The sequence below is a fragment of the Alligator sinensis genome, unplaced genomic scaffold (genome assembly GCF_000455745.1).
Source record: "Alligator sinensis unplaced genomic scaffold, ASM45574v1 scaffold371_2, whole genome shotgun sequence".
Classification (NCBI taxonomy): Eukaryota; Metazoa; Chordata; order Crocodylia; family Alligatoridae; genus Alligator; species Alligator sinensis.
The window spans coordinates 151,786-162,915 of NW_005842707.1; the positions used below are offsets into that span (position 1 = coordinate 151,786).

General features: G+C 44.3%; 1 protein-coding gene across 6 annotated transcripts in view; it reads left to right on the forward strand.

The window, feature by feature from the left end:
• The window catches only part of KIAA1958 (KIAA1958 ortholog), a 189,570-nt gene that overhangs the window by 10,716 nt on the left and 167,724 nt on the right, over window positions 1-11,130 (forward strand). The gene's annotated exons all lie outside the window — the stretch shown is intronic.

Genomic DNA, 11,130 nt, shown 5'->3' on the forward strand with positions numbered 1-11,130 from the left:
ACACACCCATCCACTGGCTCACACACTGCAGGGCTGGGGCCTGGGGGCAGAGGGCACTGGGTCAGGAGTGAAGGGCACCGGCAGGGCCAGGGGACTGTTTTCTACTTAAACTATTTACTGGGTTGGGACTGGCCACTAATGTTTACAAATGGGTCCTGGTACAGAAAAGGTTGAGAACCACTGGATACTCCACTGGCATTGCATCAGCCTCTTACTTCTTTTGGCTTGCTGTCCCTTTGTAATTCCTTGTGTTTGCATAATTATAGACCTTGATTTTTCAACTTCTAGTGTGTCTGCTGTGAAATATTTTGGGATTTGTGGCATGTCACAATTGTGTTCTTGTATTTTATTGTACTGATATAGCATGTGTGCTTTCATTGGAAAACCCATGTTATGCCATACCCAATTATGCTGTTGTACATCTTGATAATTTTGGATATGGATTAGCCAGGGAACTCAAGGAATGGGTGGAATTCCTAGTTATCTGTTGTCATTGTGTTCTAGGGCCAGGACAACAAGAACTCACAGTAGTAGAAATAAGGGGCCACTAGTGGTATTCAAAGACCTGGCACAATCATCACATGTATATTGGAGACAGAGCTAAGGGAGCAGGGGAGGGCCCCAGACTGCTTGGGCTGGTGTGACTAAAGAAAGCAGAGGACTATATATATATTTCAAAGCAGAACCTGTAAGAGGTGAGAGACTGGAGTCCACTAAATGTATGAGAGAGACGCTATAGGTGAGAAGCACACTATATGTGACTATGCTCAAAGCATGCAAGGGGGAGAAGGAGGTGCAGATGCACCTACAAAAACCCAGGCAGAGATGGGGCTTGTGGATTCTCCACTCCAGTACCTAAGAAGACCTGCAGTTTCTCCAGAAGGACCTACTGAATCCCTGGCTGTAAGGAGACACTTTGCCCTGGGGACTATGTAAGAGTCATGCAAAGGCTTTCTGTCATCCTTTTGGTTTATAATATTGCATTTTAAATTAGACTTAATTGTGTGTATTGTCACTGTGTCTTACTGGTCTGTGTCTTAGCTTAGATGAAGTTTTCTGTTCCTTGTCGTATGCTTGAAGTTGAAAATTGTTATGCTCAATAAATGCTCTCTTCAGAGAATGGACTGTTTTTGTTCAAGCATTTATGAATTCAGTGCCATTATCTAAAGTCTAATATTAAATCTGGTAACAGATTTTGGCGTCCCTGGGTGGGCAGTACTGAATTTGCTTGGACCGAGAAACTTTATTGTGCACAACACTTGGAAATTTTGTTGAACATTGAACTTAGAGCTGTAGAAGATTGAGAAATCTGTTCCTGGGGTTTGGAGACTCAGTCACTTAAACTTGCCAAACTGGTTTTGCAAGGGAGGGAGCAGAGATTAAGCTGAAATTCAATGGAATTCAAGATCTTTCCCCCTTTTTGGACTGACTTGATATGGCAGGTTTGGTGAGAGAGGAGCTGTTGGAATTAGAAAAATGGGTGATAAGAAAAATAGCTCCAGGTTTTTGGAGTAAGGATACAGTCTGTGGACCAGATGTGTTTGTACAATTTTATGATCAGTGGTCCTCTCAGATCATCTATGGTATAAACCCTGGATGAATAAAAGACAAAGAAATAAATTGCTCTGGAAGGGTTACTATTGACATACAGAGCTTTAACTAGAGAGATACAACAACACAGGAACAGCTGTTAAAGACAGGGAAAAAAGAATCCGAAACGCTGCAGCAGAACGGAACAAATAAAAGCTTTGCAAGGGATGTTTTTAAAAGATGCAGTAGAGATTGCAAAATTAGAAAAACAGGTGGAAAATTTACAAGACTAAATGGAGGAAGCAAATAAAAAATGGCATTGTGTAAATGGAAAGCATTGGATGCCCAAAGCTCAGCGCAGGCAGTTTTAAAAGAGTCTCAAAATAGATCTGGGTCTGATCATAATCAATGCTACCAGAAGATAAGGGAGTTAGGAGCTAGATTGGAAGCATCACAAGGAATCATGGCAGCAATACAAGGAGGATGTATGTGGGGGTAGGGGGGGCATATTTAGTGAAAATAAATTGTAGGAGTGGGATGACAACAGCCCAGACTTAAATTTTCCCAATTATGATTATAAAAATGATTGTTGCAGTGAAACTCCTCGTCCACCACCCCTGTATGCCCCCTTAAGGAGAGATTTTCAAAGGTTAACTGATGCTTGTCAAGGACCTATAGTTCCTATTGTTGAAAAGACCTCTGGGAGAGGGAATGAGCCAATGTCCACCCTCATTACCAAGGTTTTATCTGGACAGCAGGCAATTGTCATTGCTAAAAATTTGGAACCCTTAAATGGGGATCATTTATGGGATTGGTTATATTCCCTAAATCAGGTGCGGCAGCCAGATAAATTGACAGCAGATATGATAAAAATTGTAAAAGTGGCCTTAGGAAAAAATAGGTCCTTACTGTCCAAGAAAGGTTTGTAGGGTGAAAAAGACAGTGCAATGGCCATCCTGCGGGATGTTGCATGAGTATTTGTTGGAAATGATGGGACACTGTCTATGGTGGCCAGGCATGTGTAGAAACCAGGTGAAAATGCAAGGATATTTACAAATAATTTGTGGCTGGCCTTTCAGCTGGGGGTCAATTTAACTACATCCCAGCAGGGGCAAGATATGAGGGATGCTAATCCATTGTTCAAATAGCTTCTGTTTGGAATGCTTAACAGGGAAACCAAAAGCAACGTTTCACTGCTGTATGACTCAGAGTCAGATTGGGAGACAATTCATAATGTAGTACTGCATGTGCAATGCAGTAATGAAGCCTATCAGAAAGGGAAAGCAAAAGTCTCAGCCATCAACTTTAGTAACAACAGACCAAAGGGGACAGGGCAGTCTGTGGCAGAAAAAAAGGAAAGCTTTCAGGGAGCCAACAAGAAGTCAGAATCCTGGAGAGTACAAATCTGGTGATGATTTACTAAATATGAAAGAGGAGAAGTGCTACATGATCTGCCTACTGCAAAGTTATTACAATGGTTAGCCCACCACGAAGAAGGTAAGGCTGGAAACTAACGCTTGGCCTCTGGAGTATTAGGACAGCCCCGGTGCCTGATAGCCCCCTTTTTCTAGCACTCATAAAATATGACAGCTGGCGGTGTCGTATATTTTGAAAGTGATGTAAATGGTTGGACACTGAGGCAAACAATGCTAATAGACATGGGTGCTTCATTTTCGATTGTGATTGCTCATAGTTGGAAGCAAGTAGGGGAAAAGTGGCTTGAAGAGTTTAATGAAAAAGAATCATTAGACCCCTCCTCACAGGTGAAGCAATTTGGAATATGGACCCAATGGGCCCAAGGCATATTTGGTATGATGAAATTGGAGCAGCAAGGAATATTGGGTATGGATAGCTTAAAACACTACAGATAACCGTGAATCTAAGTAATAATGCTGTGTGCTTTGTCAGATGGCAGGTGACATTGTGGATAAGTTCCCTCATGTGGTTGCGACAAGGCATAGATGCACTGCTCTCAAAGCTGAAGAAAGCATAATGAAACCTGAATGGGAAAAAGATGTCCAAACTGTAACCAATAAGTTTCCACAGGCGTGAGCCTAACACAAATTGAAATGTGGGAAAATCGAAGCCCAGATGTTAATTGCTGGATCTGATCCCCCACCCCAAAATAAGTTTGCCAACCTTCTCGGATTGGCTGGGAGTCTACCAGAATCAGCATCTCCTGGTACAAGTTTGCATTTACATTCAGGGGGAGACGGTACACCTTTACACAGGTACCACAGGGTTTTCATACCACACCTGCTATGTGCCACACTCATGTGATGTGCATGTGGGATACATTGGATAACCAAGGAAAAGAGATTTCATATGTAGATGATATCTCGATATGCTCTAGTACCCAAGAAGAGAATCTAGAATTGTTAGGACAGGTCCTACAACTGATAGAACAGACAGGGTTTATGGTGAGCCCTAGTAAGGCGCTAGCAACAGGTTTACTATCTAGGTGTAATTTTAGGGCAAGAAGGGTGATCCCCAGATGAGCAAAGGATAGAGCTTCTACAGAAGTTGCCAGCCCCAACTGATGTCACCACCCTGTGGTCATTTCTGGGACTGTCAGGATTCTCTTGGGAGTTCACAGAGGGGTATGCAGGAAAAGCAGCTCCTCCATTCAAGTTTCTAAAAAAGGAATCTCTATGGGAATCAGGGTTGGGGTGGAGCAAAAAGAAGCAGTTAAGGCCCTTAAGGAAGACTTGGTACAAGCACCAGCCTTGGCTTATCCTCAAGTGAATAAACCATATGTCCTCCAGTTAGCAACCACTGCACGAGGACTTGGAGCAGTGCAGAATCAAGACCATGGCACTGACCTGAGGCCTGTAGCATATGCATCCAGGACTCTAACTCTAACTTCAATAGAGCAAGCCTTTGCTTCATGTGAGAAGGAAGTTCTGGCATTAGTGCGGGCACTGCAGCACTGGGAGTATTTGGTTGGTTTGGCCCCAGTAATACTAAGGACAACACCCACCCCAGTAAAATACATACTGTCTGGAAAAACTAATGAAGGCTGTATATCCAATCCAAGATTATCAAAATGGACCTTAGCGCTGATAAATAAAGATGTCAGCGTGAAAAGCCAAACCAGCTTATCTCCAGTCCCATACAGCGTCTTTGTAGATGGAGAAGAGAATGAGTGTCCATTGCCTGAGGCAAAACCAGACAGGCATTCTCCATTCAGAGGGAACTTGACCCTTGCTGAAGCAGAAAAAGGACCATATGTTGTTTGGTTTGTTGATGGATCCAGCTATTATGATAAGGGGGTTCCCCTGACAGGATATGCTGAAGTCAATACCAAAACCGAGGGGGTGGTAAAAGGAAAGTACACCCCCCATTCAGCACAGGCAGCTGAGGTTGTGGCAGTGGCAGCAGCATTATAGAATACTCCACTAGATGAACAAGTGGCAGTGTTTTCTGACTTAGATTAGGTAGTAAGAACTATTTTGGTGTAGCAACCTTTAAAAAATGGACCCACCTGAAGAGAATGGGAAGAGCTGCCTGGCAGAGACAGAGTTTGTCCCCGAGGGGACACTGTAGGCTCTGAGGGCAAGTGAAGCTGTTTGGGAGCAGTCCTGTTGGAAGTGGGAGGGGTGATGTAACCCCAGCACAGTTTGAAAGAGAGCCCTTAGCAAAAGTCTGGGAAGGGCCCTGAGCTGCGATTGGCTGAGAGGTTTGGATAAAAGGGGGAGCAGTTTTTCCCGCCGGGAGAACAAGAGAGAGAGGGGGCTGAGGGACAGGCTGGAGACCGGATTGAGAGTCTCAGCGCAGTGGTCCCTCAGCCTCCAAACCTATGGTTTATTTTATTTGCATAATTCTTTCATCCTATGTAATAAATCCTTTTGCTGTTTATCTCTTACTGATTTCATAGATTCCTAGGGTCAGAAGGGACCTTGTAGATCATCGAGTCCAACCCCCTGCTCTAGGCAGGAAAGAGCGCTGGGGTCAAAGAACCCCAGCTAGGTGCCTGTCCAATCTTTTCTCGAACACCTCCAAGGTAGGGGAAAGCACCACCTTCTTTGGAAGCCCATTCCATATTTTCGCAACCCTCACTATAAAGAATTTCTTCCTGATATCCAATCTAAATCTACTCTCCTTTAGTTTGCGGCCATTATTTCTAGTAACCCCGAGGGGCACCCTGATAAACAGAGTATCCTCTATTCCCTGCTGACCCCCTCAGTATGTCTTCATAGGATCCTACCCACAGGCCCTCAACCTTGCAAGTAGCCCTTCTATGAAGCCTCTCAAGGTTATCCACATCCCTCCTGAAGTGTAGCACCCAAAATTGGACATAGTACTCCAGCTGCAGCCTGACCAATGCTGCATAGAGGGGAAGTATCACCTCCCTAGACCTGCTCGTGATGCCCCTGCCAATGCAAGAAAGAATGCAGTTAGCCTTACTTATTACCTCATCACATTGGCAACTCATGTTCATTTTTGTGTCCACTATGACTCCAAGATCCCTTTCCACTGCCGTGGTACTCAGAATAGTACTTCCCAGTCTATAGGCGCATCGGAGATTCTTTCTCTCCAGGTGCAGTACCTTGCACTTATCCTTGTTAAATTGCATCCTATTCTGATCCGCCCACTTTCCCAGTCTGTCCAAATCTGCCTGGATTCGCTCCCTGCCCTCCAATGTGTTTACTGAGCCCCATAGTTTAGTGTCATCTGTGAATATGGACAGATGCTTTCAATCCCCTCATCCAAATCACTGATGAAGATATTGAACAGCACTGGTCCAAGGACAGAGACCTGGGGAACACCACTGCTCACATCTCTTCAGGGAGAAACCACCCCATCCACCACCACTCTTTGGGTGTGTCCTATAAGCCAGTTTTTCACCCACCTGACTGTGAAAAAATCCACATCACAGCTACTCAGTTTGCTTGTGAGGACTGGGTGCGACACTGTGTCAAAAGTCTTTTTGAAGTCCAAGTAGGTAACATTTATCTCCGCCCCTGCATCTAAGCACTTTGTGACCTGGGCATAAAAAGAGACCAGGTTAGTCAGGCAGGATCTGCCTGCTATAAACCCATGCTGGTTTCCCCTTAACATTGTTTTACCTGCTGGCCCCCCACAAATGTGATCCTTTATGAACTTTTCTAAGGTCTTGCCAAGAATAGAGGTGAGGCTAACAGGCCTATAATTACCCAGGTCCTCTTTCCTCCCCTTCTTGAAAATAGAGACCATGTTGGCCCTTTTCCAGTCTTCTGGGACCTGTCCTGTGTACCATGAGCGCTCAAACAGTTGTGCCAATAGTTTCTCTATGACACCGGCCAATTCTGTTAGTACCCTTGGGTGAAGATCATTAGGGCCTGCCGACTTAAATATGTCCAACCCCTCCAAGTGCCCCTTCATTAGGTCGGTGCTAACCGTAAGTGGATTAGTATTTCTCTTATGCCAGACTAAAGTCTTACTGGGAAGTTGTACCATGAGCGCTCAAACAGTTGTGCCAATAGTTTCTCTATGACACCGGCCAATTCTGTTAGTACCCTTGGGTGAAGATCATTAGGGCCTGCCGACTTAAATATGTCCAACCCCTCCAAGTGCCCCTTCATTAGGTCGGTGCTAACCGTAAGTGGATTAGTATTTCTCTTATGCCAGACTAAAGTCTTACTGGGAAGTGTGTTTGTATCCAGTTGTCCAGGAACAGAGATGCAAAGAAGTCCATTTTATCCATCCTGTCTGTTACGAGTTGCCCTAGACCATTCTGTAGAGGCCCTATGCACCACCTTCTTGCTCCCCATGTACTTAAAGGACTTTTTGTTACTCTTAATCTTTGTTGCCAACTTGAGTTCTGTATCTGCTTTAGCCTTCCTCACTGTTTCCCTGCAAGCGTGAGCCAAGCAGGTGTACTGTTCCTTGGTGGCCACCCCCTGCTTCCACAGCTCCTAAGCCTCTCTTTCTATGAAGGCTTTCCTGGATTTCCCTGTTCAGCCAAGAAGTTTTTTTTGGCTCTTTTGCCTCCCTTTGTGTGAACTGGTATGGTGCCCCTCTGTACCTGCAGGATCAGTCTCTTGAGGAACTCCTACCCTTCTTCGACTCCCAGTTTACAGATGGGATTACCTCCCAGTCCCACTCTTAACTAATCTCCTGAGCTCGTTGAAGTTGGCCTTCTGGAAATCTTGCACTTGTGCCCTACTAGTTGTCCTTCCCACTTTTCTCCGGATAGTGAATCCTATCAACTGGTGGTCACTATCCCCTAGGTGACCTTGTACCTGTAGATCACCCACCAAGTCCTCCCCTGTGACCAGCACTAAGTCAAGTATGGCATTTCCCCTAGTGGTACTGCATACCTCCTGTGTTAGGTGCAGGTCCTGTATGCAGATTAGGAACCTGCGTGAACAGGCAGACCTGGCCAACTGCTCCTCCCAGCAGATGTCTGGATAATTTAAGTCACTCATGACCACTAGGTCCTTTGAGTGTACTGTCTTTGAGAGCTGTTTCGAGAATTCTAGGTCTAACTCCTCCTCCTGGTGGGAACCCATAAATGTCTTCCATGCCCTAAAGAGGGGGCCACTTTGCTGAAAAATCCCCACTGCAGCTGCAGAGTCCTGGTACAAGGGCAGAGGATCTGGGGTGCTGGGATTGGGAGCTACTTTGGGGCTATCTCTGTCTGTTCCTTGAGGCAAATGGCAGCACACTGGGGAGGAACTCAGAGTTGTGGGGGGTCCCTCATGGATGGGGTTTGTGACAGATGACAAGTACAAATATTAGGAATGTGCCTAAAATCTCTGCAAAATCTATGGAGTTGAATACAAAACTCTCAAGTCCTGTGATACTATACATATACCACTGAAATACACCATAAGGAGCCAACAGATTTTAGCTGATAACACTCCAAATGCCACGACTTAGAATTTGCAAAATATTGCAGAATGAAGCAAAATGGGTGAAATACTTTACAAATGTGGGAAATGACACAGATTTAATTTTATTATTTTTTTTGTAAGATTTCAGTTCTTGATAGTAAGCCAGTTTTGCTTGGAAGATTTTGATGCGTGTTTCACTGAGACATTTTACATTTCCTGTGATGCAAATTATTTCAGCAGCTGCAGCTTCTGTGCATACACATGTTGTCATTCATGCCAGATCAGACCAATCCCCTCTGTGATATCAAATCTCAGAAAATGGTCAAATATGATTTTTAATAATCATTTAACTTTTATATCTTGAATTTTATTTCTCTTGCTCAAAGAAAGTGTACACTTGCATTATGACATTTCTTATGACATTATGACATTTCCACCTTATTCTTCTGTAAATGTGTTATAAATAAATCAAGCATTAGAATTTTTTTTCAGTTAAAACATATTGGTTACCTTCCATGAAGTAATTTAAAAATGAAAAGATCTTGCTCATGCTTAAAAAAAGTCTTCACTCAAAATAAGTAAGTAAAATATCAGTCCCAGAGGCAAATATTTTGTCATGAAAATAGGGGATCATAACATACTGTTTTGTAACCTTACGAGAGCTGGCATAGCCTGTACCTTTTATATGAGTTTTAGCATTTGCTAAGTAGACCTTGCAAGTTTACATTGGATTTATTTGCATTTTACTGTCTGAAAGAACAGTCAACTTTTTCCTTTCTATTCTTCCAGCCAATTTCATATATCTCCAGTGTTTTAAAAGTTCAAGTTCTCAGCAGTTTTAGAAAACTGCCTTCATCTTTGCTGTATGTTTTGTCATACAGCTCTGAACCTCAGAATTAATTTGAAACATCTCCGTTTTTGAGCTCTTGGAGATCTGACCAGTTTGAGACTACTATGAGCCATCCCAGAGGTGAAGTGACTGTATTATAAACTTGGAACGTTTATGTTTTCATTACCTTTCTAAACACACACTCTTTTAGAATGAATAATGTCTGTATAATTGAGTATGGATTAGAACTGGGAACTGGGACAGGCAAGAGAGAAGATGACTTGACTTTCCAGCCAGCTGTTGAGTATCTGGCTGATGGTGCTACAAGCTTTCATATATTCCCTCCTCTGTCATAGAGCTGGTTCTAGCGGTAAATAGCAGAAGTGATTTTGTATCGCTAAAGGTCTGTTAAAGGGGATGATTGTGCCAGGGGGTGCCATAGTGAGGTATGGCACCCTTATGTCATATGCACCACACACCCCAAAATGGATGAAATGCAGCCACTTTTGTGTGTTGCTGGTCATGTGTCACTCACCTCTCTTCTGGCATATAACCAAGGCAGTTGTACTATTCATTCTGGGGTGTGTTATGTGCAGAGTGGGGTGGCATGCTTTACTGTGGCAGTCCCTTAGCAGCATGGATGTTTCCTAGGAGGATAGCTCAATAACATTAAATGCAACATGGGCTGAACATAGGGTTTGTAATGAAAATAGGGGATCACAATAGGTGCCACACAGGATCTCTCTCTCTCTCCCCCCTAATTCTCAGCTATGACATGTGTGACATTGTTCAAGTGACTTGCCTGTTGTGGCTTTTCTTATCTGCAAAATGGGAAGGATGATTGACAATAATATAGACATGTAGCCCTGTGGGGTCAGGCCAACTCTCAGGATCTCAATATTGCGCTGTTAGACAGGAGGGTGTGACACAATTGTACATATACAAACATGCAATTCAATTAGGTGCATATACACGCACACTACCAGCTCAGGCACATACACATCCAAACCAGCCTAGGCACTAATTCAAGCACATACATTATACACCCCAAAAGTTAGACACAGATCACTAATTCATATATCATGCACACAATGCCATATATATATACACATACCCAAACTCACCAGTTCAGACACATACAACCCACCTACACATACACACAGGTAAATTCCTAACTTGGATGGCACAGTGTGTATGTGTGTGCTTGGGGTACCTGGGACACTTGGGGGGTAGGTTCAGGTGAGAGAGAGTGAATTAAAAGTGTAGGGAGTGAAAGTTGCCAGAACTGGGATTAGAACCAGAGGACTACAGAGAAGCTGGCTAAGGAGCTGAGGCTTGGGTTTACTTAAGGTAGACTGGGGGCTGGAAACTGAGGCAGACAGCTGAGATGTTTCCAGGGGGGGGTGGGGGAGGGTGTGCAGATAAGTGGTGGCAAGAAGGAGACAGCCAGGAAAGAAACTGAGGCAGAAACCTGGTTGCTCAGGGGAAAAGGAAAAGGCAGTGGGGATAAGGCAGTGGCAAAGAAACAGGCGGTTTGGAGGCAGAGAAGAGCTCAGGACAGGTGTTGGAGGTGGCAGTGGGCCAGAAGCAGGAGAGGGAGAAATGAGACAGAAGTTAGAGGGACGAGGAGCAGAGATTGGCGCAGGGCCAAACCATAGTAAAGCAAAATCCAACTTAGGGGTCCAAATAACAGTTTTATTATACAGACACACTATACAGCCCCATGAAGTTATTGGTTCACACACACACACACACACACACACACACACACACACACACACTCACAATGGCAGCAGGAGAAGGAGACTCAGTGGAAGGGCTGGAGTCCAGGTAGGGAAGAGAAGCAGAGTCCAAGTCCTTGGTTGAAGAGCGGGTAGGAGGTGTTGTCCAGAGAGGGGTCACCGGCAGGGGCTCTGGGGGGGTAGGGGGGGTGGGATGGGGCTGGGTCAGATG